This window comes from Dipodomys merriami, unplaced genomic scaffold, assembly GCF_024711535.1.
Source record: "Dipodomys merriami isolate MVZ:Mamm:240054 unplaced genomic scaffold, mDipMer1.0.p SCAF_788, whole genome shotgun sequence".
NCBI classification, from domain to species: Eukaryota; Metazoa; Chordata; class Mammalia; order Rodentia; family Heteromyidae; genus Dipodomys; species Dipodomys merriami.
Window position 1 is genome coordinate 61,455 of NW_027206388.1, and position 7,957 is coordinate 69,411.

Below are 7,957 nucleotides of genomic sequence, written 5' to 3' on the forward strand. Positions count from 1 at the left end.
CAGGGGCCTTGGATTCAGGGCCTACCTAGCCTCTGAGCCTCCCTGGGGCTGTGAGAGGGTTGTGCCTGCTGTGCTGTCTTTCTGTGCTATATGCTCCTGGCCCAGACCCATGCTCCTACAGCAGCAGAGGCCAGCCATTGATGCTGCCTCCCCTGGTGCATGTGCCTGCTCTTCTCTCTGCTCTCTCTCTGTCCCCACTTCTCTCCTGGGGTGCCCCACCCTACTGCACAATTGCACCAGCACCCTTGTGCCCCTGGTTGCAGCAGCCATGTGCCCCCTTGGCCATGCCCTGTCCTCCCCTGGGTCATGTCCCCTCCCTACTCCTCGCCTTGTGCTGTCCTAAATCTGCCCTAAGGCTACCAGGCCCTGGCAGAACAACCTCGCCTCTGCTCAGGGCTTCCCCACAACCCCAGCAGCTGCTCATGGCGATTGAATCTCCCCTCAGCCCAACCGCTGGGGAAACTCTTCTCTATCCACCACACACACCAAGCAGGTATACAGTGAAACTGTGTGTGTGTGTGTGTGTGTGTCTGTGTGTGTGTCTGTGTGTGTCTGTGTGTGTGATTATAGGTGATACCTACCTCTCAAGGACTCAGACATAGCACCCTTTGGGATGACAGCACACAGCACACTTTAAAAAATAGCACAAAGGACCCAGTGTAATGGACTCAGCACAATGCGCCTTTTGAAGGACTCAGCACATAGCAACCTTTGGGATCCTCATGGTAATCTAATGACAAATAAGATTAGACATGCCATTTTGACATCACTAAACTTAATTATCACAGTATTATAACATCATATGTCATAGTGACATTATAGACATATCGTGAATGGTTATTCTGTGATTTCATTCTATTTCAAGAAAGCAATATTGGAGGATATCAGAAATCCATTGTGACCTCAAAGCCATTGGGACATGAAAATCCCTTTGTGACATCACAGTCCTATTCCTTAACATGTTGTGACATCACAAACCTGTCTTATCCATTATGACCTCATCACCAATGTGACATCACAAAGCCATTGTGATATCACATTGCTATTGTGACATTACAATCACCTTTAGACCACCCAAACACACATTATATGACATTTTTACCCCTTTTGAAAAAACACATGGCCTTTTTGACATCACAGTCCCTTTGTGTATCCATATCCTCATTGTGAAATGTCAATTGAGATGAGATATACCATTGGTGTGACATCACATTGTCATTATGACAACATCAGCTCATTGTGACATCACAAATCTGAAATGACATCATACCACTATGACATCACATTGTGATATCATATATACATTATGAATGCCTATTATATGATTTCATTACATTTCAAATTTGGCATGTGGGTTCATATCAAAACAAATTTTGACTTCATAACCATTGTGATATCACAATCCCTTAGTGACATAACATTGCCATTGTGCTATCTCTAAACAACTGTGACAACTCAAACATGTCCTGTCCTCATAGGTTTTGTGAGATGTTGCCACTGTGTTATGTTAGGCCCAAGAAAGCTCACTCTATTTTTGACTTCATATTATTTCAGGTATCATAAGAAATATTAGAAATATACTGTGACATCATGAATATTGTGACATCACACTCCTTGTGTCACATTGTCACATCACAAGTCTGTTCTGACTTCATCACATTTGTGCCAACAAATGCCTTTGGAGTCCTCAGAATCCCCTGCTAAACTTTTATATTCATTGTGAGTTAATGACAATTGAGGTCTGGAATGCCATTGTCACATCAGCAATCTACTGCGACATCACAAGACTTTTGAACTCCTCATTTTATGGCATCACCAACTAATTGTGACATAACACTCTTATGACATTATAATTTGACATCATATTGCAATTGTGATATTACTGTACCATCATGCTTTCACAAACCTATTATGACCTCATCACATCTTAGAAAATTCATGGCCTTTGAGACAGCAAGCTCTTTCTTTTTCTTTTTTTTTGCTTTTCAGTATTTTTTTTATTGTGAACATACTGTAAAGAGGGGTTACAATTACATGGGCAATATAATGAGTACATTTCTTATCAAGCATTGCAGCCTCCTCCTTTGTTTACCCTTCACATCCCTTCCCAGCCTCCCCCACCCCGTCAATCTTCCCCCCCCCCAATCCTCTCCCTCCCCGCACCAAAGTTGTAAAGTTCGTTTTCGACATGACAACTTGTACTTCTCATTGTTGCAACGGGTCCACCTGTATCCTTAAACGACTTGTTTTTCCCCTTCTCTCCACAAAATATACCGACATCAAATATAGTGACAGCAAGCTCTTTCTATGAACGTGTATCATTGTGAACTTGTAGCAATTGAAATTTGAAGTAAGATGTGATATTACAAACTAGTTTTGACATCACTTACCCATTTTAATATCTTTAATACTTTGACAACTGAAACCTGTTAGGAACTTTAGCACTTTTGACAAAAAAACATGGCATTTGTGTCATCACAGTTCATTTTTGTATGTCATTGTGATTTAATACTCATATTCTCATTATAATCTAATGGCAATTAAGATCTGACATGCCATTTTGATATCACAAATCCTTTGTGACATCATCACCAGTGTGACATCAGACTGTCGTTATGACACCATCAGCTCATGGTGACATCACCAAGCTACAGTGACATCATAGCATTATGACATTGCATTGCCATTTTGCTGTCATAGACACATTGTGAATGTATATCCTGTGATTTCATTCTATTTCAAATGTGGAATATCAGTTGATATCAGAAAAACATTGTGACCTCATAGCCATTCTAACATTATAAACCCTGTGTGATGTCATAACCAGTGTGACATCACATTGTTGTTATGACATCTTTAGTTTGTGGTGACATCACAAAATGACAATGACATTATAGCATTTGCCATTATGTCATTTTTGTGACATCATATTCACATTATGAATGCCTAATCTGTCATTTCATTGTATTTGAAATGTGGCCTGTGGGTTGATATCAGAAACTCATTGTGATGTCATAACCACTGTCACATCAAAATACCTTTGTGACATCAATTGGGGAATGCGACATAACAATGGCAATGTAATGCTACTAAAATATCATGATATCACAATGGTCATAAACTCACAATGGGTTTCTGATATCAACCGACTTGCCACATTAGAAATAGAATCAAATAACATAATAGGCAAACACAACGTGTCTATGACATCAGAATGACAATGTGATATTACAATGATATGATGTCATTGTAGTTTTACATGTCAAAATGAGCTATGGTGTCATAATGGCAACATGATGTCACAATTATGATGAAAGGGATTGTTATGTTTCAATGTCAGTTTTCTGATGTCAGTTGTCATTAGTTCCCCATGAGGATATGGATACAAAAAAGGTTCTGTAATGTCACAGAGGCCACATGTGTTTTCAAAGGTGGTAAGAGGTCATAAGAGGTTTGGGATGGCACAATATGATCGATAATGTCACAAGGGAAATGAGATGTCCCATTGGGTTTTTGATGTCACAGTGGTGATGAGGTCATAATGGTTTTGTGATATCACAGTTTGTAATATCAGAATGATATATCCAATTTCAATTACTCATAATTAAATATGAGGATACCAGGTGAGTGATAGAAGAAGCTTCATAGTACGCGGTCATACTATGTGAAAAACCAATGCAACAGTGATTTCACAATTACAATGTGATGTCTCAACGTCATGTTATAATAATATTTTGAGGTCACAATTGTTGATGCCATAATGATGAGGGGTCACAATAGATTTGAGATGTCGTAAGGGGTTGGTGATGTCACAATGGCAAGTGGGATCTCAATTGTTCTTAACTCACCATGAGTATATGAGTTGGGGAAGGGATTCTGATGTCACCAAAGTATATGTAGTCACAAAGGTCAGGAACTAACAGGTCTGAGATGTCCAAAGTGACACAATGGTTATGATGTCCAACGGTGTGATATCATGATGTTACACTGGATTTTAGATATTTCATGTCATATCTGAAATATGTGGTCGAACACAGATTTTCACCTCACAAAGGGCTTAAAATATCACAATGGCATGTCACAAAAGTTATGAGGACAGGAAAGGTATTTGAGATCACAGTGGGTTAGTGATATAACAAAGGCAATGTGCTGGAACAAAGAGATTTGATTTCACAAAGGTTATGAGTTCACAATGATTTCCTGATATCTACCCACATGGCACATTTGAAATAGAATGAAATCAAAGAATAGACATTCACGATGTGTTTATGACATCAAAATGACAATGTGATGTCAAGGCAGCAATGTTTGATATGTACTCATTACCTTGCTCATGTAACTGTAATCCCTCTGTACACTATACTTACAATAAAAAACAGAAGAAAAAAAAAGAAAAAATGGTGTGGTGTCTTTGGGGTTTGGTGATGTCACAATGAGATGATGGTGTCATGATGGCAATGTGATTTCACAGTAATAATTTTTACTCAAAGTATTTGTGATGATACAATGCTATGTGTGATCACAATTTTCATTAGTTCACTATGAGAATATGGGTACACAAGGGGTCTGGGATGCCACAGAGGTCACGTGTTTTTTAAAAGGTGTTAAGACTTCACAATAGATTTGTGATGTCACAATGTGATTGTGAATGCACATCAGCAATGTGATGTCACAATGAGTTTGTGATGTCACAGTGGTGATAAGGTCACAGTGAGTTTGTTATGTCACTATGAATTTTGACAATGACATGTTCAATTTCAATTTCTACTAGTTCACCACGAGGATACAAATTCAAAGAAAGAATCATAAGCTCCAAAGACCAGGAGTTTTTAGTCATAACGTGTAATATGCCTCCATTAGGATATTTTAGGCCTTTAGTAAGCTTATAATCTGTTTTCAAACTCATAATAATTCAAGTATGACATATGATATCAGAAATTTACTCTGATATCTTGAACATTGTGACATCACATTGTTAAATATCAAGACCATTGTGTAACATTTTGAACTCACAAATCTATTAGGACTTCATCATTTTTGTGCCAACACATGACTTTGGAGACAACACAGTCCCGTTGTGAACTCATATCTTCATTATGAATTAATGACATTTGAGATCCGGCATGCCATTGTTACATTTCCAACCAATTGTCACAGCACAAACCTATTATAGTAGAAACACCTTGTGATATAATAGCCATATTGGTAGCAAAATCCCTTTGTGACCCCATATTGCCATAGTGATATCACTAACCCACTGTGAAATTCCAATCCTGTCATACCCAATGAAATGTGATACCCGAATCCAGAGTGACATCTAGATTATGGTGACATCATACTGATAGATGTTATTAACATTTTGTCACATTCTGCCAACACACACCTGTTAGGACTTCTTCACTTTTGTGACAATGCATGCCTTTGGAGACATCACAGTCCCTTTGTGAGCTCATATACTCATTGTGAGTTAATGACAATTGAGATCACATGTGTCATTTTGATATCACCAACCCATTATGACATCACACACTTGTAAACTCATCACCAGTGTGGCATCACCAATTGTGGTATCAAAACATTATTAAGTCATCATATTGCAACATGACATTGCCATTGTGAGATCACTGTTCCATTGTGTTTTCAAAAACCTAATATATCTTCATAGCATTTTAGAAAATTCATAGCCTTTTAAACTTCAGTCTTCTGTGAACTCATATCCTCATTGTGAAATAGTAGCACCTGAAATTGGACATGTGATTATGAGATGTGACTTCCCAAAACTATTTGATTTCATCACCAATGTGACATAACAACCCATTGGAGCTTTCATTGCCATTTGACATCACTATCACATTGTGACATCCCAAAACTATTAGGACTTCTTAGCACCATTGAAAAAAAACATGGCCTTTGTGACATCACAGTACCTTTGTGGAACTATACCCTCACTATGAACTGACAATTGATATCAGACATGCCAATGTAACATCACAAACCCTTTGAGACATCACCAGTGTGATATAACATTGCATGAAGACAGCAACAACTACTTTTGACATCACAAAACTACAATGACAAGATAGCATTAAAAGATCACATTGTCCTTGTGATGTTACAGACAGTGAATGACTTTTTTTTCAGGTTTTGATACATGTTTAATAGCAACCTTTCTTTCTGTCTCCAAAGTAATTACAGATTAATAGCACAATTTTATTAATTTACTACTTTCAAAAGTAAACCAAATAACAAAAAAAAAAGTTGGCCTCTTTCTCTGTTCATTGTACTATTATTGCTTTTTGTGCATATGTGTGTCTACACTGGGCTTGAACTCAGGGCCTCAAGTTCTATCAATTGTCATTTTCTTTTTTTAAAATTTTATTTTATTTTATTTGTGAACATACTGTACAGAGGGGTTACAATTACATGGGCAGGATAATGCGTACATTTCATATCAAGCATTGCAGCCTCCTCCGTTGTTTACCCTTCAAATCCCTTCCCAGCCAACCCCCTACCCCCAATCCCAATCCTTCTCCTTTCCCCCCATCCCCCCCCCACCGACGTTGTAAAGCTCGTTTTGGACATGAGAAATTGTAATTCTCATTGTTGCAACAGGTCCACCAGTATCCTTAAATAACTGGGTTTTGCCCATCTCCTCCACAAGTTATACTGACATCAAATATAGTGAAAGCAGGGGTTATACTGTGGGGCAGGGACATACAAAGCACCAAAGAGATAATCTTATAAATGCGTTAGAAACACATACATGAAAGAAAAAAACATTAGAATACATATCTAAGGGTTCATTTTCCTGACATCACATTATCTGACCTTTTCTGCTTGACTCATACATATACTAGATATTGCAAATAAGGGAAACCATGGGACCTGTGTTTATTTGGGCCTGGCTTACTTCACTTAATATAATTTTTTCCAAGTTTTTCCATTTCCTAACAAATGGGGCAATGTCATTCTTTCTGATGGAGGCATAGAATTCCATTGTGCATATATACCACATTTTCTTGATCCATTCATCTACTGAGGGGCATCTGGGTTGGTTCCGTATCTTAGCTATGGTAAATAATGCTGCAATAAACATAGTTGTGCTGGTAGCTTTAGTGTGGTCTTGTTTGTAAACATTTGGGTAAATACCCAAAAGTGGGATTACTCGGTCATAGGGGAGTTCTATGTGAAGTTTTTTGAGGAACCTCCATACTGCTTTCCAAAGTGGTGGAACAAGTTTACATTCCCACCAACAATGAAGTAAGGTTCCTTTCTGTCCACATCCCCTCCAGCACCTGTTGTTGTTAGAGTTCTTGATTTTTGCCGTTCTAACTGGAGTGAGGTGATATCTCAAAGTTGTTTTGATTTGCATTTCTTTTATGGCTAGGGATGTTGAGCATTTCTTCATGTGTCTATTGCCAATCCTTCCTTCTTCTTCAGAGAAGTTTCTCTTTAAGACTTTCGCCCACGTATTTATTGGGCAGTTGTTTCTTTGAGGATTTATTTTTGGGGTTTTAATTTTTTGAGTTCTAAGTATATTTTAGATATGAGACCCTTGTCCGTTGTATGGCTAGTAAAGATCTTCTCCCAATCTGTGGGCTTTCTTTGATCTTGCTAGCTATGTCATTTGCCCTGCAGAAGCTCTGCAACTTTATGCAGTCCCATTTGTCCAACCTTTCTTTGATTTGTTGTGTTTCCGGGTCTCTATTCAGAAAATTTCGGCCTGAGCCAAGGAGACCTAGGGTTTCTCCTATTCCATCCTGTAATGTTTTCAGAGTGTCTGCTTTGAGTTCAAGGTCTTTGATTCAAAATATTTACTTGGCTTTTTCCAATTTTAATGCTCCAAAATGAATGAGGACTTATAAGAAAAGTTATGTGATTCTTATTATTTCAACCTGAACACTAACTGCAATGAGCCCTCTTTCTTTCACTCTGCTCTTAGAAAATATTCCCTAAG